This window comes from Rattus norvegicus, chromosome 13 (genome assembly GCF_036323735.1).
Source record: "Rattus norvegicus strain BN/NHsdMcwi chromosome 13, GRCr8, whole genome shotgun sequence".
In the NCBI taxonomy this organism is placed as follows: Eukaryota; Metazoa; Chordata; class Mammalia; order Rodentia; family Muridae; genus Rattus; species Rattus norvegicus.
This window is the reverse complement of record NC_086031.1, coordinates 3557817-3580612: the sequence shown is the minus strand read 5'-3', so window position 1 is coordinate 3580612 and position 22796 is coordinate 3557817. Positions and strand designations below refer to the sequence as shown.

At 36.6% G+C, this 22796-nt stretch overlaps 1 protein-coding gene across 3 annotated transcripts in view; it reads right to left on the bottom strand.

Annotated features, from left to right (window-relative positions):
- Cntnap5c (contactin associated protein-like 5C) overlaps positions 1-22796 on the bottom strand; it is a 1032620-nt gene that overhangs the window by 973272 nt on the left and 36552 nt on the right.

Sequence of the window (22796 nt, the reverse complement as noted above, 5' to 3'; positions counted from 1 at the left end):
TGGTAAGGGCTTTTTAAATATCAAAGCCCAGCCCTGGTGACATACTTCATCCAATAGTACCACACCTTCTCCAAGAAGTCCACACCTCCCAATCCTTCTCAAGCACTTCCATTAACTGGGGGTCAAAGCGTACAAGGATGTGGACATGTGAGGGTTCAAACCACAACATTAAAAATCTTTAAAATATAACTAAAATAATTCCTGTCCTCTGTCTTTGGAAATTATTAACCATATTGGAAAGTGACAGGGATTAGGGCAGGTTAACTTAACATAAATTAAATTATTAAATTTCTGTTCCTCTATAAACCTTTTTAGCTACTAGAATAATATATAGCTAAAGTTGCTAATAGATCTTAATTTTCCAATAGTTCTTTGATGCAGGATTTCATATGTGATTGAAATGAGGACCATGTAATCCCACTATTTTCTACATTTTACTTTTTCCTTTATGTATAAATAATAGAACATAACACAGTATTGTTCGTGGGTATTTGATGATTCTACAAAGATAATGTGGAGTCTTAAAGACAGGGAGTTTTTGTTCAAGAGAAGATCTGATAAAAGAAAGAGGGATGTTCAAACTGAATCTAGTATACACTAATCACTAGGTTCACTAGATACCAGCTCAAACTTACACAAATGACAGAGAAGCCAAGATGCTCATGCCATAAGTAAATTAGACAGCTCCACAGTCTGTAGTGGTTTCAGGTAGCATGGCTCTGACGACCTTAGGGTTTTCAGTTCTGCAAGCTGATTTAGCAAAGGTTATTGACAGTGCCATGTAGAGCGGAGTTTTGTTCACATGGGATTCACGGGGCACAAAGCAGAGTGTCTGAGTTTATTGAATAAACTAACCTTTTATTTAAGGGACCAGAACAAATGTCTGCCAACAAAAGTGGGGACCCTTATTATCCACCAAGTTTAGTTCATGCTTCTGTTGTCTCCTTCTTTTGAAAGGCTCAGCCATTAATTAAGACTATAAACTCATAAATGTTGGATCTGTTAAGAGTCATATCCTTTCCATTATTAATGTCCAATGGTTTGCTATCTCTGGGCCATGATTGATAATAAAATTAGATGCCCTGATAGCTATATTAAATCAAAGGAGTACTTTACACAGAATAAATAGTGTACATATGATGATTATTCTGCATGAAATAATGAAATGTTGCAATTTTCAAGGCAACATTATAAAGTATGACAGCATTCACATTTTACTGATGTTGAAACAGTATTTTTCCATAAAATATAATTTACAGAATCAAAGAAATGGACAACTTCTTCAGAACATTGCATTCCACATCCTAGTCATTATTTATAATAGCCACATAAGCTCCTCCTCTTTGACCCACATTCATTACCCACATCTGGGAAGTAATCCATCAAACAACACTGCCCTATTTAACCCACTTTTAGTTCTGATCTGGAAAGCTGTTCTGGTTCAAGGTTGGTCTTCACTGAGCCCATTTCTCTGCTCCACCATGCCACCTTCTTCTAACTCACTGTTCTGTTTACAACTTGACCCTACCAGAGAGGCTCTGTTTGGTTCCAATTGAACCCACTCACCTGCTCTTTTAGGTTTGGGAGATCTGTTTACTATCAAGCATTAACTTTCTGTTCTTAATGCATCAGAACACTGCAAATTCAAGACCTTTCACCATCAGGAGGTTCTGCTTTCCTATCATTCTATTTCCTTTCAAATCATGAGACATGTATTTGTTAAACTCATGCTGGCTGTTGAGATCAACAAGATTAATGTATTTGATAGAATATTGAGTTGTTTGCCTCAAACTCTGCATGATTCTAGTTCCCGTCCTCCAGTATCATGGAACATTACACAAGTTGTTCAATCTTGCAGAATTTCAGCTTTTACCTGAGTGAGAAAATGAATGAATATTATCAATTTTCAAAAATTTCTCTAAAAAGATTACAGAAAGATCTTGGCCACTGTACAGTCTAAAATCAATGAATATTTCCTTGCCTTATTTTCTTTTTTAAGACAATATTTGTTTTTAAAATTTATTTATAGAATTATGTGTCTGTGAATGTATGCACATCGATAGAGGCAGGGACTATCTACACACCTGTCTACATGCAGATAGGTATGAGAGGGCATAGAATCCTGCAGAGCAGTCAGAAATAGATACATAAGACATGCACAGTTTCATAGGTAGGTTCTAGGATTCCAATACTCCTATTTTCATGCTTATGCAGCAACAATTTTGTTAATTTTATTTTTTTTATTAACTTGAGTATTTCTTATTTACATTTCGAATGTTGTTCCCTTTCCAGGTTTCCGGGCAAACATCACCCTAATTCCTCCCCCTCCACTTCTGTATGGGTGTTCCCCTCCCCAAACGCCTCCAATTGCCGCCCTCCCCCCAACAATCACGTTCACTGGGGGTTCAGACTTAGCAGGACCAAGGGCTTCCTCTTCCACTGGTGCTCTTAGTAGGACATTCATTGCTACCTATGAGGTCAGAGTCCAGGGTCAGTCCATGTATAGACTTTAGGTAGTGGCTTAGTCCCTGGAAGCTCTAGTTGCTTGGCATTGTTGTTCATAAGGGGTCTTGAGCCCCTTCAAGCTCTTCCAGTTCTTTCTCTGATTCCTTCAATGGGGGTCCTGTTCTGAGTTCAGTGGTTTGCTGCTGGGATTCGCCTCTGGATTTGCTGTATTCTGGCTGTGTCTCTCAGGAGCGATCTACATCCGGCTCCTGTCGGTCTGCACTTCTTTGCTTAATCCATCTTGTCTAATTGGGTGGCTATATATGTATGGGCCACATGTGGGGCAGGCTCTGAATGGGTGTTCCTTCTATCTCTGTTTTAATCTTTGCCTCTCTATTCCCTGCCAAGGGTATTCTTGTTCCCCCTTTTAAAGAAGGAGTGAAGCATTCACATTTTGATCAACTGTCTTGAGATTCATGTGTTCTATGCATCTAGGGTAATTCAAGCATTTGGGCTAATAGCCACTTATCAATGAGTGCATACCATGTGTGCTTTTCTGTGATTGGTTTACCTCACTCAGGATGATATTTTCCAGTTCCAACCATTTGTCTATGTATTTCATAAAGTCATTGTTTTTGATAGCTGACTAATATTCCATTGTGTAGATGTGCCACATTTTCTGCATCCATTCCTCTTTTGAAGGGCATCTGGGTTCTTTGCAGCTTCTGGCTATTATAAATAAGGCTGCTATGAACATAGTGGAGCACGTGTCTTTTTTATACATTGGGGCATCTTGCGGGTATATGCCCAAGAGAGGTATAGCTGGACGTTAGGTATTTCAATGTCCAATTTTCTGAGGAACCTCCAGACTGATTTCCAGAATGGTTTTACCAGTCTGCAATCCCACCAACAATGGAGGAGTGTTCCTCTTTCTCCACATCCTCGCCAGCATTTGTTGTCACCTGAGTTTTTGATCTTAGCCATTCTCACTGGTGTGAGATGAAATCTCAGGGTTGTTTTGATTTGCATTTCCCTTATGACTAAAGATGTTGAACATTTCTTTAGGTGTTTCTCAGCCATTTGGCATTCCTCAGCTGTGAATTCTTTGTTAGTTCTGAACCCCATTTTTTAATACGGTTATTTGTCTCCCTGCAGTCTAACTTCTTGAGTTCTTTGTATATTTTGGATATAAGGCCTCTATCTGTTGTAGGATTGGTAAAGATCTTTTCCCAATCTGTTGGTTACCGTTTTGTCCTCACCACAGTGTCCTTTGCCTTACAGAAGCTTTGCAGTTTTATGAGATCCCATTTGTCGATTCTTGATCTTAGAGCATAAGCCATTGGTGTTTTGTTCAGGACATTTTTTCCAGTGCCAATGTGTTCGAGACGCTGCCCTAGTTTTTCTTCTATTAGTTTAAGTGTATCTGGTTTGATGTGGAGGTCCTTGATCCACTTGAACTTAAGCTTTGTACAGGGTGATAAGCATGGATCGATCTGCATTCTTCTACATGCTGACCTCCAGTTGAACCAGCACCATTTGCTGAAAATGCTGTCTTTTTTCCATTGAATGGTTATGGCTCCTTTGTCAAAAATCAAGTGCTCATAGGTTGTGGGTTCATTTCTGGGTCTTCAATTCTGTTCCATTCGTCCATCTGTCTGTCTCTGTACAAATACCGTGGAGGTTTTAATCACTATTGCTCTGTAATATTGCTTGAGTTCAAGGATAGTGATTCCCCCTGAAGTCCTTTCACTGTTGAGAATAGTTTTAGCTATCCTGGGTTTTTTATTATTCCAGATGAATTTGCAAATTGTTCGGTCTAACTCTTTGAAGAATTGGATTGGTATTTTGATGGGGATTACATTGAATCTGTAGATCGCTTTTCATTAAATGGCCATTTTTACTATATTAATCCTGCCAATCATGAGCATGGGAGATCTTTCCATCTTCTGAGGTCTTCTTCAATTTCTTTCTTCAGAGTCTTGAAGTTCCTATTGTACAGATCTTTTACTTGCTTGGTTAAAGTCACACCAAGGTACTTTATATTGTTTGGGTCTATTATGAAGGGTGTTGTTTTCCTAATTTCTTTCTCGGCTTGTATTTCTTTAGTGTAGAGGAAGGCTACTGATTTATTTGAGTTAATTTTATACCCAGCCACTTTGCTGAAGTTGTTTATGAGCTTTAGTAGTTCTCTGGTGGAACTTTTGGGATCACTTTAATACACTATCATATCATCTGCAAATAGTGATATTTTGACCTCTTCTTTACCAATCTGTATATCCTTGACTTCCTTTTGTTGTCTGATTGCTCTGGCTAGAACTTCAAGAACTATATTGAATAAGTAGGGAGAGAGTGGGCAGCCTTGTCTAGTCCCTGATTTTAGTGGATTGCTTCAAGTTTCTCTCCATTTAGTTTAATGGTAGCAACTGGTTTGCTGTATATGGCTTTTACTATGTTTAAGTATGGGCCTTGAATTCCTTTTCTTTCCAGGACTTTTATCATGTAGGGGTGTTGAATTTTGTCAAATGCTTTCCCAGTATCTAATGAAAGGATCAAGTGGTTTTGTTCTTTCAGTTTGTTTATATAATGTATCACGTTGATGGTTTTCCGTATATTAAACCATCCCTGCATGCCTGGGATGAAGCCTACTTGATCATGGTGGATGATTGTTTTGATGTGCTCTTGGATTTGGTTTGCCAGAATTTTATTGAATATTTTTGCATCGATATTCATAACAGAAATTGGTCTGAAGATCTCTTTCTTTGTTGGGTCTTTGTGTGGTTTAGGTATAAGAGTAATTGTGGCTTCATAGAATGAATTAAATAGTGCTAGATCTGTTTCAATTTTTTTGGAATAGTTTGAATAGTATTGGTATGAGGTCTTCTATGAAGGTCTGATAGAATTCTGCACTGAACCCATCTGGACCTGGGCTCTTTTTGGTTGGGAGACCTTTAATAACTGCTTCTATTTCCTTAGGAGTTATGGGGTTGTTTAACTGGTTTATCTGTTCCTGATTTGACTTCGGTACCTGGTACCTGTATAGGAAATTGTCCATTTCCTGCAGATTTTCAAGTTTTGTTGAATATAGGCTTTTATAGTAAGATCTGATGATTTTTTGAATTTCCTCTGAATCTGTAATTATGTCTCCCTTTTCATTTCTGATTTTGTTAATTTGGACACACTGTCTGTGTCCTCTCGTTAGTCTGGCTAAGGGTTTATCTATCTTGTTGATTTTCTCTAAGAACCAACTTTTGGTACTGTTGATTCTTTCTATGGTCCTTTTTGTTTCTACTTGGCTGATTTCAGCTCTGAGTTTGATTATTTCCTGTCTTCTACTTCTCCTGGGTGTATTTGCTTCTTTTTGTTCTAGAGCTTTTAGGTGTGCTATCAAGCTGCTGACATATGCTCTCTCCTGTTTCTTTCTCCAGACACTCAGAGGTATGAGCTTTCCTCTTAGCACAGTTTTAATTGTGTCCCATAAGTTTGGGTATGTTGTACCTTCATTTTCATTAAATTCTAAGAAGTCTTTAATTTCTTTCTTTATTTCTTCCTTGGCCAGGTTATCGTTGAATAGAGCATTATTCAACTTCCACGTATTTGTGGGCATTCTTCCCTTATTCTTATTGAAGACCAGCCTTAGGACGTGGTTGTCTGATAGCACGCATGGGATTATTTCTATCTTTCTGTAGCTGTTGAGGCCCATTTTTTGACCAATTATATGGTCAATTTTGGAGAAAGTTCCATGAGGAGCTGAGGAGAATGTCCATTTCTTTTAGGATAGATAGTTCTATAAATATCTGTTAAGTTCATTTGGTTCATGACTTCTCTTAGTCTGTCTACGTCTTTGTTTAATTTCTGTTTCCATGATTTGTCCATTGATGAGAGTGGGGTGTTGAAATCTCCTAGTATTATTGCGTGAGGTTCAATGTGTGTTTTGACCTTTAGTAAGGTTTTTTTTACGTATGTAGGTGCCCTTGAATTGGGGGCATAGAAATTTAGGATGGAGTTCATCTTGTTCTATTTTTCCTTTGATGAATATGAAGTGTCCTTCCTTATCTTTTTTGATGACTTTTAGTAGAAAATTGATTTTATTTGATATTAGAATGGCTACTCCAGCTTGCTTCTTCCGACCATTTACTTGGAAAGTTGATTTCCAGCCTTTCACTTTGAGGTAGTGTCGGTCTTTGTCTCTGAGGTGTGTTTCCTGTAGGCAGCAGAATGCAGGGTGTTCATTGCATATCCAGTTTGTTAATCTATGTCTTTTTATGGGGGAGTTGAGACCATTGATGTTGAGAGATATTAAGGAATAGTGATTATTGGTTCATGTTATATTCACATTTGGATGTGAGGTTATGTTTGTGTGCTTTTCTTCTCTCTGTTTTGTTACCAAGACGATTAGTTCTTGCTTTTTCTAGGTTGTAGCTTGCCTCCTTATGTTGGGCTTTACCATTTATTATCCTTTGAAGTGCTGAATTTGGAGAAAGATATTGTGTAAATTTGGTTTTGTCATGGAATATTTTTGTTTCTCCATTTATGTTAATTGAGAGTTTTGCAGGATACAGTAACCTGGGCTGTCATTTGTGTTCTCTTAGGGTCTGTATGACATCTGTCCAGGATCTTCTGGCTTTCACAGTCTCTGGGGAAAATCTGGTGTAATTCTGATAGGTCTGCCTTTATATGTTACTTGACCTTTTTCCCTTACTACTTTTAATATTCTTTCTTTATTTTGTGCATTTGGTGTTTTGACTATTATGTGTCAGGAGGTGTTTCTTTTCTGGTCCAATCTATTTGGAGTTCTCTATGCTTCTTGTATGCCTATGGGTATCTCTTTTTTTAGGTTAGGGAAATTTTCTTCTATGATTTTTTGAAGATATTTACTAGTCTCTTGAGCTGTCAGTCTTCACTCTCTTCTATACCTATTATCCTTAGGTTTGATCTTCACATTGAGTCCTGGATTTCCTGTATGTTTTGGACCAGTAGCTTTTTCCACTTTTCCTTATCTTTGACTGTTGAGTCGATGATTTCTATAGAATCTTCTGCTCCTGAGATTCTCTCTTCTATCTCTTGTATTGTGTTGGTGATGCTTGTATCTATGGCTCCTTGTGTCTTCCGTTGGTTTTCTACATCCAGGGTTGTTTCCATTTGTTCTTTCTTGATTGCTTCTATTTCCATTTTTAATTCCTTCAATCGTTTGATTGTATTTTCCTGGAATTCTTTCAGGGATTTTTGTGATTCGTCTCTCTAGGCTTCTACTTGTTTATTTATGATTTCCTGTGTTTCTCTAAGGGAGTTCTTCATGTCTTTCTTAACTCCAGCATCATGATCAAATATGATTTGGAATCTAAATCTTGCTTTTCTGTTGTGTTTGGATATTCCGTGTTTGCTTTGGTGGGAGAATTGGGCTCCGATAATGCCATGTAGTCTTGGTTTCTGTTGCTTGGGTTCCTGTGCTTGCCTCTCACCATCAGATTATCTCTTGTGTTACTTTGTTCTGCTATTTCTTACAGTGGCTAGACTGTCTTATAAGCCTGTGTGTCAGGAATGCTGTAGACATGTTTTCCTGTTTTCTTTCAGCCAGTTATGGGGACAGAGTGTTCTGCTTTCTGGCATGTTGTTTTTCCTATCTACAGGTCTTCAGCTGTTCCTGTGGGCCTGTGTCGTGAGTTCACCAGGCAGGTCACTTGCAGCAAAAAAGTTGGTCTTACCTGAGGTCCTGAGGCTCAAGTTTGCTTGTGGGCTGTTGCTTATGATCTCTGTGCGGGGGCAGCAACCAGGATTATCTGCGTTGCCCTTTCCGGGAGATTCTGTGCACCAGGGTTCCAGATGGCATTTGGTGTTTTCCTCTGGAGTCAGAGATGTGGGCCGAGTGCAGTCTCTTTTGGTTTCCCAGGCGTGTCTGCCTCTCTGAAGATTTAGCTATCCCTCCCACGGGATTTGGGTGCAGAGAACTGTTTATCTGGTCGGTTCCTTCAGGTTCTGGAGGTGTCTCTGATGCAGCGGATTTCCTGCTCCAGTGCCCTTATCCAAGGGAACCCAGAGGCTGTATACAGTTTCCTTTTGGGCCGGGGATGTGGGCAGGGGTGGGCAGTGTTGGTGGTCTCTTCTGCTCTGCAGTCTCAGGAGTGCCCACCTGTCTCGGAGGTGAGCTTTCTCCCCCACGGTGTTTGGGAGCAGTGAGCTGGAGGCAGGGAGTGCAAGATTGGGACTCCAGCTAAAAACTGGAAGAGTCTGGTCCTAGAGGAATTTTGCCTCTGTGTGGCCCAAGGCCACCAGCAGCAACAATTTTTAAACACAATGTTGACTTTCTAGTCCACTTTTGTTTTCTATCCAACTACTCTGATTAAAATATGTACCACAGTGAGAGATCAAGTAAAACTTTGGCATTGTTTTTATCATTTTGTGTATGCATACATATTATATATTTATTGGCCATACTACAGATGAAATTCAGGGCATTGGATAGTCAAAGGAATTATTTTCTTCAATGGAGACACACCTCAGTATTCAGATCTTCATGAGATCCAGCCAGTAGTTGTTCTAGCATAGAGATGTTAGGTGCTCACTAGCTTCCAATTTTGCTGAGTAACTATTATCAACTGATGACTCTCACAGTCAGTTTTCCTTAGGGGTGTTGCCCCTGGTAGGCTGACCATTCTCAAGTACATGGCCTCACAACCATGACTATGAGCAACACAAATTGGAGTCCATGAGCTATTGTATTTGTTATTTTATCAAAATAAAAGGACAGGAAGTTGGAAAATAGAGAATTGACAGGTGGGCCTTTGAGGAGTTGGGAAAAGAAAGGAGGTGAATATGATCAAAAAAAGATTACATGAAATTCTAAAATAATTATTTAAAATTATATTAAGAATAAAGCATAATGAATGAATGAATTCATCAGGTGGTAAAAATGAAATATATATATATATATAATATTTGAAAAACAAGAGAAATAAAGTAAAATATCAGTTTTGTTATTTACTTTTCAAATTTGATGAACTTATAGGGATTCATCAGAAGATATTTAATTTACTAGAGATAATGGGCCAAAACAAAGATCATTAACATCTATTTCAGCTATATAATTCTGTGGAATTATTCTCAAGGAGTGGCTCATAAGTTTTCTATACTCATATATATATATATATATATATATATATATATATATATATATATGTACTAATTATAGAAAAACAAACAGCATTTTCAAGTAACTGGTTAACCTTCCTTTTTCTCTTTCTTTCTGAATAAAGTCTAGGAGAAAAACCAGATTGAGACTGATAATTCGAATGATATTTTTATAATTACTTCCAATTCCTTTTCAACGTAAGGGCCAGTTTTTTGTTTGTTTTGCTTTGTTTCATTGTTTTCAGTGTTTTCAATAAAGAACTAATTCAATCGAGAAACAATGCCTTACAAGAATACACTATCATTTTGTTGATTGTATTTTCATTTCCTTATCCACACATCATTTCATCGTTGTTTCTTGAAACAAGTACGTAAGGGATGGAACATGCCACAGGAAAGTGAAGGTCAAAGAGTTTAGTAGAGACTAAAGAGGGGACTGAGAAGTTAAGAATGAGCATTGCTCTTCCTGAAGACTGACTTCAATTTCCAATACCAATGGTGAGAAGGTCACAAGCCTCTGCAACTTAAGCTCCTGAGGATTGGGCATGCTATATCTATTTCATTAGGTACCTGCACTCATATACACATACCCAGACAAACACACAAACACACACACACACACACACACACACAGACACACACAGAGACACACACAAACACACAAACACACACACACACACAAATACTCACACACAAAAACTAAAGTAAATATCCCTTGGTGATAAAGGTAAATTTACAGAAAAGCCACCTCAATGGGAGGTGATGACCACTATCATATAGTTAGCTCTGGAAACTGAAAATGAATAATGAAGCACAAAGTAGTTAGCAAGACTGGGGTGAAAGTCAACCTAGGCTTCTTAGGTGTTCCTGGTCCTTCAAAAATATTTTATCACTTATAAACTCTGCTGGTGTAAGTTATGTTCACCTAGTCATAAAACAACTAAATTATTTCCTTTTTTGAAGGGGAAATATATTATAGGGCAAAGAAATATGGATTTGAAAGTCTCCCATAACTGGACTCCCTTGTCTTGCCTTAATTGGAGATATTGTGCCTCATCTTGTAGTGACTTGATATTTTAGCTTGGGAGGATACCCGGGGGTACTCATGAGAAGGGAAGCAACAAATGAGGGAGGAGCTGTGCATGGTAGGACTGGAAGTATGATGGGGGCTTAATATTGTTACATGAAGTGGATGAATAAATTAATTAGTGAAAAAAATATTTTGTAATTGTCTGCATGCCTACATGTATGAGCATGTAGGGGGGCAGATAACCTACACAAGGCATAAGAGGATGTTGAAATTTTCTCAAGCTGGAATAAAGAGTGCTTTGGGCTGCCTGATATGGATGCTACAAATTATACTCAAGCTCTCTGCAAGATCAACCTTGCAGTCTTTTTTAATCCCCGAGTCACTTCTTTAGCCCTATCCTTTAATTTTCTGAGATGAAATATACTAAGAAGGAATGAGAATGTTCAGTGAGTTCAGAGTATGATAGCCCAACAAAATATTGAGTTTCTTTTCTTACATCGAAAAGAAAATTATAGGTTCAGAGGAGATGAAATAGACAAAATATTTACATTATTCTCATTAAATTCAAATGAAAACTCTGGACTGTATAAATCAAATAAGCATAAGAAGAATTCATTGCAGGGAAGGCCAGGCTTTTCCTTTTTCTATCATATATAACAAACATAGAGATGAAGAACTGGAACCGTTAAAAGCCAATATTAGCTGAGAAACAACCAAAACATACAAACAAAACTCCAAACAAACAAAAAATACCCCACCATCATAAGAACAGGGCTGTTTACCAGAGGAAAAGGAATATGAAAAGAGAAATTCCATAAGTCAGAAAAGTTACAAAAATCTGCTGCTTTATTTGGTAAAATATCACAAAAAAACATTCTCTATAAATACACAGACTGAATTCAGATTTCAATTCTTACACATAAAAACTGTAAGGAAGTAAGTGCATGATGAGAACAAAGGCCAAGTATACAGTCAGGACTTGAATTTCATTGGCAGTACCCACTCTTAATCAGAAGAGTCCTAAAAACTCACAAGACATAGTGGTCCTTATCTGAGTCAATTGTAGTAAGAGTAGTAAGAAATAAGACTACTATACATTGATGCAGGCTTAATAGGAGACTTGTATTTCAACACCTGTATTACTTGGAGCAAAAAATCCACTCACATATGGACCCTCACATACTCACAGAGAGGAGGGAAAGAAAGATGGAGAAACATTTTTATAAAAATTGATAAGGGATTTTTATATAACTTTCAGCGTACAAAATAATTTGGAAATGAGATAACCTTCCACTTTTCAGATAAATTTTTGATTAAATATTAACTACTTGAAAATTGCTTAAGAAAAGCCATCCCATTAACAGTATAAAGGAAGAAAATCTGATATAAATGTAATAAAACTCAATAGCTATTTGTGAAGAACAATTTTGGTATTTGTGATGTAGTTTAGTCTTAGATATCTCTTCGAACATATGTAAAACCCTAGATTCATTTTCTCAATTTGTGCACACTACCACTGAAAAAAAACTTAGAATACTAAAATCAGAAGTGCTTCACATCTAAAGGGAAGAGTATCCCTATAATTTGATGACTATGGCCAGTAAGATATCTTAGTGGATAAAATATTTTTCCTTCATTCTTTGCACAGTTGAAGACCTGACTATGATCCCTAGAAACAGCATGCAGGTGAAAGGAGAGAATTGACATCACAAAGCTATCTTCAGAGGTCTACATGAGCACCATGGCATACATGTTTGAACACACACATCCTGCATACATAATAATATCAAACAAAGTACTTTTAAAGGAATTGTGACTATTTTAACATTTATTTGTAAGAGTAGTATTTTCTACATAAAATGGGAGGAAATCAAAAGTTTTTCAAAATTATTGCCTAAAAAATAAGGTAGAATCTTCAATAGACTCTACGGATTGAAAAGTGAGTGAAAGAATTTAGGAGAAACCTAAAATTTTTAATGTTTTATATAAAATGAAAATATATGGAAAGACAAATTACAAACATTTGTAAATATTGTAATAATTAGCAGTTATATCTAAAAATAGACCAAATACACACAGGACTTCTTAAGATGGATGCTAGTGATTGATTATAAAAACAAAACTAAACTGTCTGCAAAAATAGAGTGAAGAAAGTCTATAGCACATAACTCAGCTAAGAAGAGGCTTCATTATTCATAGAGAAGCATGTGTGAGGAACATTTTTCATCAAAATCCAAGCCAGGCATTCTGTTTCACAAAGGTCACCCATATGTGTATATGTAAAGAAAAAGAATCTGAATAAGTCAAGTTTTTAAAATAAAATGTTTAAAATCAGAAGGGAAGGTATGAGTGACATCTATTCACCTTTCCCAGCACACCCTTGTAGCCCTCTTAGAAAACTTGGATGATGTTGGTGAGGCAGCAGATGCATAGGTCAATGCAACAGAAAGGGAAATCATACTAAATGATTGTAGAAAAACACTTAACAGCAGTTCAGCGTACAAAGTAATCTTTTGAAACCATTAAAATTTAATAAGCAGCCGCTAGAAAATCTTTGGCACCTAAGTCTTCACAAACTGTACAATATCCTTAAAGCTAAATTGTACTTCATCCAAATCAGAAAGTGTTCAACAAACAGGTTGTATGGTCCTGAAGAACAATGCTGAAACCTTACTACGGAAGAGCTATATCCAATATAGCTATTAATTCTGAAACCTCAACGATAAGTAAGCAGTCTGTTATCATGGGGAAAGAAAAAAAGTGAATTTCCACCCAAACGACTGTCAGATGGCAAATCACCATCTGAAAGATATTTAGCTTCATTATTTAATGGAGAAATGTAAATTAAAATGCATGGAGAGATAAGGACACAGAAATCAGAATGCATGAAGTGAAAAACAGTGATGCTATCAAATGCTTTCTGGGACATGGGGAAAACAGATCACTTTCAAAACAGTGAAGGTGGGAACCTGCACAGACATCTGTTGTACACTTTGGCTGGTTCCATTAAAGGATTTATGTAATCATCATATGGTTCGGTCATTATATTCCTTGGTATTTCCTTAACAGTAAGAAAAATTAAAGTAGCCGTGCAAAAACCTTGATGCAAATTTTATGACAACAATATCTGGTAGTACTAAACTATAGGGAAATGAATTATTCTATAACAAAGGAAGGTAAACAAAGTGTGGTCATGCAAAGGAAAACTGTCAGAGGAGAATACAAAGGCAAAGGAAAAAGGAATGCTTGGGTGCATGATACTTTCTGCAGATAGTTATGTTAAATGATAAAGATCAATCCATGTTGTTTACAGTATGATTGCAACATTCATGATGATGTCATTATTCAATGAAGAACTCTTAGTAACCATCTGGGATTAGTATGAGTTTGAGGTCACATGGATATTGACTATTAACAGGCAAATAGGTAACTCTGTGGTACAGTTTTTCTGTATTTTGACTGCAAGAAGGAAAGGAGGAAGAGGAAGAGAAGGAGGAGGAGGGGAGGAAGAAGAACAAGGAGGAAGAAGAAGAAGAAGAAGAAGAAGAAGAAGAAGAAGAAGAAGAAGAAGAAGAAGAAGAAGAAGAAGAAGAAGAAGAAGAAGAAGAAGAAGAAGAAGAAGGAGAAAATATTTGGCCATTGTGTTCAGACAAAGGTCATACCTCAATAACCAGTCCAATGTGAGTAAAAAACAGAGCAATCATATAGTATGATAAGAAATGCTCTATCTGTTGCATGGTCCATTTACATTTTACAGAAGTCAGTCTTTCAGACTTACATCTCAGTAAAAGGAAGAGGAGTGGGCAGGTGTTTATGTGTCATGGATACAAGTAAGAAGTAACACATGGGCTCAGTGGTTAAGGACACTGACTTCTCTTTCAGAGGTCCTGAGTTCAAATCCCAGAAACCACATGGTAGCTCGCAACAATTTGTTATGAGATCTGATGTCCTCTTCTGGTGTGTCTGAAGACAGCTATCGTGTACTTATATATAATAAGTAAATAAATCTTTTATTTTAAAGAAGTTAACACATTTCAAAAGCTTCCTTCCAAATTTCTAAAGGTAACTTTTAAACAGTGAAGAATACTTAGAGAAGGCTCTGAGAATGCAGATTAGTTATGACGTCACTTACTGCAGGAATGGTTAAGATAGGTTTGGAGATTTGCCCAGAGAGAAGAAATGTTAGCAGGTGAATGGAAGTGCTGTTAGCTGAGACAAATAAGAGGTTTATTTCCTGTTACAAATAGAATGTTGCCCCAGGAAATGTTCTAGTAGATGTTTTAAGGTACTGTGAGAAGTGATATATTTGTGTGCATTGTAATGTTGTCACTTAAATATTTATTAATAAAAACAGTTTAAATAGTAACATATGTAGAATATAAAACTGTCATCTATAGAAGGATTTATGCATCAGTTATAGTATGTCACATATTATAAATGAAGATATTTTGTTGCTTAGGTGATTTAAATGCACATGTAAAATGTACTAAGGGCCATTTTCCTACCCACACCCATGCTTTGGCGCTTCCCCCTTTTCCCTCTACCATCAATCTACTTTGCCATACTGTTTCATTTCAACTTGTGTTATCAGTGTATGCATACTTTCATGTGTCTCTAAAGTCTAAGCATTTGTTGTCTCCCTTACCTGCAAATGTCATGGCTTTATTTTTCTTTAGGGTTGAATTTTTTTCCCTTTTTATTTTGAATGAAAAGATGTTAAAAAAATACAAATGGATAGCACAGAGAATACTTGCTATGAAAAAAAAGTGGTAGATTTGCAGATTTATCCAGAGAGGTGAAATGTTAACAGATTTAGATCTCCATTTAGAACTCCTGCAAAGCCTGACAAGTAAGTGCATGTTGGAAATCCCAGGTACACTTAAGGTAAAATGAAACTCTAGGACTAAATAATTTTTGAAGATTGAGGATCAGAATTTCTGTTTTGCAATTCAGGAAACAATAAATATACCCATTGTCAAACAGGATCCATGACAAAGGATGACATTTGAGGTTGTCCCCAGGCTTCCAACTGTTTCATGGTTACACACAGATGCCTGTACTCATGCACTCAAACATACAAAGATGTATAACAGTATATCAGTAGGAAAAAAATCACCAATAAGTATATATGAGTGTGGTTCTTTGCCATGCATGTAAAGGATATTTACAAAAACACTGTAGATCATCAATGGTGGCATATACTGATTATTATTATATTTTATCAGTAGAAGCCAATAAATATTTCTATGATCCTGGAAAGTTTTAAATATCGTTGGGACTCAAGAAAAATTGCTATAATAGCGCTATTCCTGACGTTTCTGGCTCTCATTCCTCGTGATTCCTTTAGGCTGAATATGAAGGGGCAGGTAACATAAATTTATGGAATAATTGCTGTAAATGTACAGAAACCATCACAACAGCACTGTCTACAACTCCGGAAAACCGTCAACAAACTACACCCCAGGAATTCTCCAAATTATTTGCCTCTGGAGCCACTGTCAGTTTCTGCTTATATTCCACACTGGATACACTTAAGAAACATCAGTGTTTGCTAGCTAACAAGCTCAAGGAGACAGAAAAGGCTGCTCAAAATCACCCTGACATACTTGGTGTGCAGTACGTCCGGTATGACTCTTCAGACTACATAAAGAAAGCTGCATTCTAATACAGCTTGAGGTCCAGGATGGTGAGAATAATTTTCACTATCCGGGGCTTTTTGTTATTTGAAATAAATTTTAAAATTGCTCTTCCTAACTATATGAAAAATTGGGGCAGAATTTTGATGGGGATTACTTTGAATCTGTACATTGCTTTCAACAAGATGGCTAATTTTACTATATTAATCTTGCTAATGCATGAACATAAGAGATGATTCCATTTTTTGAGATCTTCTTTGAATTCTTTCTTCTCAGACTTGAAGTTTTGTCATCCAGATCTTTCATTTGCTTAGTTTGAGTCACAACAAGGGATTTTATATTATTTGTGACTATCATGAAGGGTGTCATTTTCCTAATTTCGTTCTCAGCTTTTTTATCCTTTCAGTAGCAGAAGGCTATTATCTGTTTGAATTAATTTTATATACAGTCACATTGCTAAAGTTGTTTTTCAGGTCTAGAAGTTCTCTGGTGGACTTTCTGGGCTCACTTAAATATACTATCATATCATCTGCAAATATTAATATTTTTGACATTTATATCTTTGACTTTGCTTTTGTTGTTTAATTGTTCTGGCTAAGACTTCCAGTACTATATAGAATAGATAGGAGAAGAATAGGTAGTCTTCTCTTGTACCTGATTTTAGTGGAATTGCTTCAAGTTTCTCTCCATTAGCAATTGTGATAGAAACTGTCTGGTATTGGTACAGAGACAGGCAATTAGGTCAATGGAATAGGATTTAAGACCCAGAAATGAACCCATACACCTATAGTCACTTGATATTTGCCAAAGGTGCTAAAATGTTACAATGAAAAAAGACAGCATTTGCAACAAATGGTGCTGGTTCAACTGGATGTCAGCATGGAGAAGAATCTGTATTGTCCTATTCTTATCTCCTCGGACAAACCTCAATTTCAAGTGGTTCAATGACCTCAAAATAAAACCAGGTACACTGAAACTACTAAAAAATAAAGTGAAGAAAATCCTCAAACACATAGGCACAAGTGAAAATTTCCTGAACAGAACACCAATGGCTTATACTCTAAGATCAAGAATTGACAAATGGTACCTTATAAAATTACAAAGCTGTACAGCAAGAACACTGTCAATAGGACAAAATGGCAACCAACAGATTGGGAAAAGATCTTTACTAATCCTACATTTGATAGAGGGCTAATATCTAATATATACAGAGAACTCAAGAAGCTAGTCTCTAGAGAACCAAATAATCCTATTAAAATGGAGTATAGAGCTAAACAAAGAATTCTCAGCTAAGGAATAACGAGTGGCCAAGAGGCACCTAAAGAATGGTTCAATATCCTTAGTCATCAGGGAAATGCAAATCAATACAACCAGGAGATGCTACCTTATACGAGTCAAATTGAATAGGATCAAAAACTCAGGTGATAGCAGATGGTCGAGAGGATGTGGAGAAAGAGAAACATTCCTCCATTGTTGTTGGGATTGCAAGCTGGTACAACCATTCTCGAAATCATTCTGGAGTCTCCTCAGAAAATTGGACATTGTACTACCTGAGTAACCAGCTATTCCACTTCTGTTCATATACCCAAATGATGCTGCAACATACAACAGCCTTATTTATAATAGCCAGAATCTGGAAAGAACCCAGATGCCCTTCAGCAGAGGAATGGATAGAGAAAATGTGGTATATCTATACAATGGAGTATTTGGCTATCAAAAAGATGAACAAAAGAAAGATAGGGTGGAAAGTAAAGACAGGAAAGGAAAGGAAGGCAAAAGAAGGGAAGGAAAGGGAGGGATCAGAGAGTAGAAGAGATAATTAAATCAGAATACATTATATATATTACATATGTATACACATATATGTATATATACATATATATTTGTGTGACACAAATATTTTTTAAAACCTTAAAAAAAAGCTGCCACGTCCAGACATTGATAGCTCCAAGTCACTCTTCCCAACCTGTAGTGTTCGCTCTGAGCTTGAAGGTATGTGTTTTGCACCTGAATTTCCTCAAATTGGAACATTGCACCATGGAAAAAGTCTCTTTAATAATCAAGAAGTAAATAAAATTTAGCAGTCCCAGGAAGAAAATAAAACAAATGGCATCAGAAAGTTTCTGAAACCTGTATGATTCATGTGGGTCTTTGCCAGTGTTATATAAACAGTTGGAACTCTAGGGTAGAAGATGCTAACTAGGACAGGAGAGCCTCCTTGTCTGATGCAGAAAAGTCCAAAGATCCAACTATTGTAGGTCATTACCAATGATGGGTAAACTTCTCTGCAACCCATCCCTCCTACTGTTAGTAAGACTTGTATTCACTGGCTCATGTAGCTTCCTTTTGAGTGGAATGTCTGTGGTCTATTTTGGTGTCTCCTCTGGGTTAATCAACAGTATGAAAATTCAGAATATATTGCTAAGATGGCAAGACTACTTGAGGAATTAGAAAAATTTTCTTAGATCACCCCTCAAAATCCTGGGCATGGTGTTTACTTTAGAATGTGGTGTAGTTGGTGAAAATAAGTACTTTACTAAAATATTCATTCCATAAATTGATAGATACTGTACTTGTACAAACAGAACATTACCTAAGTATGATTCCTCTAGAAGAATATATGAAGACAATTGCAGGAAATTTTAGACTTAATCATTTTCAAAATATATCTTGCTCAGAAGTAAATAATGTAGATGATTTCCTTCTCCCTTGTTCCATACTGAACAAAATTACAGGTAAAACTTATACTTCATACAATGACTGTACTTGAATGATAAAATATTTATTCAATGACATCAAGCATTGACTTTCTGTTTGTGGTCATTAGTTTATTGTGCACAGCATCCCTTGAAGGTAGTAGTATTTTTAGAGAAAATATAAAATTTAACTAGTAAGGGATAGTCCTAGGATATTTAACCTAAGTATTTAGACATTACTGACCCCGCATTTTGAAATCATGTGTAATCAAATGACTTTGATATTTTATGGTCTATTTTCTGCAACTATTTCCTGTATAGACATAAAATATGCACATGCATGTATATATACATATATATATGTGTGTGTGTGTGTGTGTGTGTGTGTGTGTGTGTGTGTGTATCTGAATCATTTGAAATTTAGTTTTGTCTTTGAGTGAAGCATCAGTAATCTTCTGTGATTGGCAGCTTTTATTTGTTATTTTATACTTCCACAGGATTTTTCTATCAATACTGTGTATACTAATTTTAAGAATAGGGACAACCAAAGCAACTTGTAAGCAATCTCTGTGCACACAGCATATGGAAATGTCTGGTCTTTTCCTGATGTGATATTAGTTTATCCCCTCACTGAAAGCTAGACCACTTCTGACAACAGTCCTGACTGAAGGAGATACAAAAACCTGTACCATGGGAGTCTTTTTCAATAAGTTTCTTGCTTGACTGTTAAATTTTGGTTGTCCTTTGCTTCACTAAAATACGTACATTAAAATTTATATTTCACTTCTCAATATGCATGGCTATACTTGAGAGTCTCTCAATGCAGCCTTGCCAGATATTTCACTTATAGTAAGTTCTCAAACTTCCGTTTGGTGACTGCAGATGAATGAGGCATGAGAGCTAACAGGTGATTTTAGAGCAATGTAGTGAATTCAGTGGTCAGGCTATATAGAGGAAGGTATGAGCTCACAGGTCAGGGATATCTATTTCAGTCTAGAAGACTAACTAGAAGTCTGGGAAGAAAGACATCATTGACACTGAACTAAACAGGGAAAAGGAAGATACAGAGATCTGAAACATGAAGGAACAGAAACTGCCAAAAGTTCTGAGTACAGCTCTTGTAGAAGCCTGGATAAGGTGTTAACAGTTATGACCATAGCACTAGGTCATAGAAGTAGGTCATAGAATGCGGTTAAGTGACTCCCAGGAACTCAATAGAGAACAAATCTAGCAGAAATGGTCAGATTTATCTAGAGATTCTGTCTCCAGAAATGAGGTAGATCCTGCATACCTATGGTGTGGATACATTCACTGAGGCCCATATATAGACATAATCGGTAAATTAATAAATAAATCATTTTTAAAATTTTAAAAGTGATTGAGAAAGACATTCCGAAGCTATCCTCTGACTCCCATGTATTCATTCACAGGTAAGAGAATTTTTTACAAATGAATATACCACGCAAACACACACACACACACACACACACAAACACACACACACACACACACACACACACTACAATGAAGTAAGCAAGAAGAACTATAAGAAATTAGAACATGAAGTACAGATTTAAGAAGGAGAGATGCATCCAAAGAAGGCAGTGAGAATTGGGGCAGCGAGGCCATGTATACTTCACAAAGGAGAAGGACAGGAGGAGATCAGGTGCACATTTTACAGAGTCCATTTTCTCTTAAAGTAGGAGGTGTACTGTTCATAGGGGGTGATAATTCTAAACAGTTTAGTGATCTCTAGACCATCAAGAGAGCCAAAGGATTATTAATAATAAATGAGTATAACCTCTGGAATTAAAATCTATAAAATGGTAAAATTCTGTACTGTTAAAGTACTGTACATCATTTCCCCTTCCTGTCTGCTATGAATACCAAGACCCTTTGCCTGAGAAAGAATCAAATTAATGTTCAGGCAGCCTCTGACTCCTTCATTGTTGGTGCTGTGTCTTGCTAATTCTTGTACTAATATTTTTCTATCTGTGGCTTTAGTGTCTGCTTACCCATTATAGTTTCAGGTCAGATATTATCTGGGTATTGGTTTTTTAAAATACTTTTTTTGTTTTATTAATGTTATGTTGTGTGTATGTGTGTGACTCTGTATATGAACCTGAATAATTCTTTACTCATATACTTATGTAGGTGTCCCACAGAGGCCACACAAATGTCTTGATCCCTTGTAACTGGAGTTCCAGGAATTTCTGAGCTGCCTGTTGTAAGTGCTAGGAACTGAATTCCAGTCCTTATGATTAAGCAGTAGATTTTCTTAACTATGAATTCATTTCTCCAGATTTTAATGCTGTTCTCTTTAAATACTTGCTTTGCATGAAGTACCCCAATGGACTATTCCTGTGATGTCCAGCATCAGTCCCTCATGTTTGATGCTCTTTAAATGTGCTGTATTGACAAAAATCTGCCTATGGCATCTGCATAACCCATCCAAGTTAAGAGACATTTAGCACATTAAGGCAGATACCAGGATATTTATTTCTATTGAAGAAAAACACTAAACTTTGTCTTTATAGATTTTCTATTCTTAGAGATTATATTATTCTACTTTTCTAATATTTCATAAATCTCATATTTTGTAACAGTATTAGTCTAGAATAGATGGAGACAGATGGATAAAAAATAAAAGAAAAAATGATCTTCTATCCTAGACCATTTGAGAAGTTTGGTTCTATTAATTTAGCAAGGGAAAAGCTTAAGATAGACTCTGTATTGTTATGCAGCCCCAGATTACTGTAGATTAGTGATCCTCCTGTTGCCACATCTGAATACTGGGATCACTTCTGCACAAGGTTATCTTAATGCTGTTGAGTAGTTGCTGTGACAGCATTCACAAGTTGAAGTTGTACAGATTCGTAGCAGGAAGAAGGAAGTTGCTCAGAAAAATCTCACCCATAGAGAAAGAGCTAGTGACAATGCTAGCTCTGTGAAGAGAGAATGAAAGCTTTTACAAGAGTGTGGCTCTGAGAGCTATTTCAAATTCCAGTGAAAGTACACACTGAAATGTATAGAGACAGCACTAATTCAAAGTTTAATTTAGTGTCTTGTTTTTCTTTAAAATAATGAAGTTGAATTGGTATAGAATGGGGCATGGATCTTGGAGGAACTTGGAGGGAAATGAATATCAAAATAAAAAAATCTTCAAAGGTGTGTGTGTGTGTGTGTGTGTGTGTGTGTGTGTGTGTGTGTGTGTGTGTGTGTAAAATTACCTGGGCTAGAACGTTATACCAGAGCATCCAGTTATCATGTAGGAACTCAGTTATATTTCTCCTTCGTCACAAAAGTAATTGCTGGTATAATCAAGTGGGATATGAGGAAATGTTGAAACTGAAGTTCAGCACCTATGATTAAAGCCTGTCAAGAAGCAGAGCCTGTATAAGGGGTGATCTTTAAACAAGTGCTATCATTACTATTACTATAATAACAACATCAACATGATCACCGTTTTTTTCCATTATCAGGAAGAACACAGCTCTATACACCAAGAAGCCAAAATGACACACCCAAGTACTATTCTGGTTAAAAATAAAGCCACTCTTTGTGAGTTCTTGCTTTTTATTACACGTGTGGGTCTACACATGCACGTGCATGCACGTGTATTTGTGTGTATGTGCGTTTGTGTGTGTGTGTGTGTGTGTGTGTGTGTGTGTGTGTGTGTGTGTGTGTGTAGAACATTGCCACATGGTCCCATGTGGAAAACAGAGTACCACTTGTAGGTTCATTTTTCTTTAGGACTAAATTCAAATTCTTGGACTCAGACAAGCACCTCGGACTGTGGAGTATCTTAAATATTTTTTAACAAATAATAATATAACATGTCAAGACCATACACAGGATCCTTCA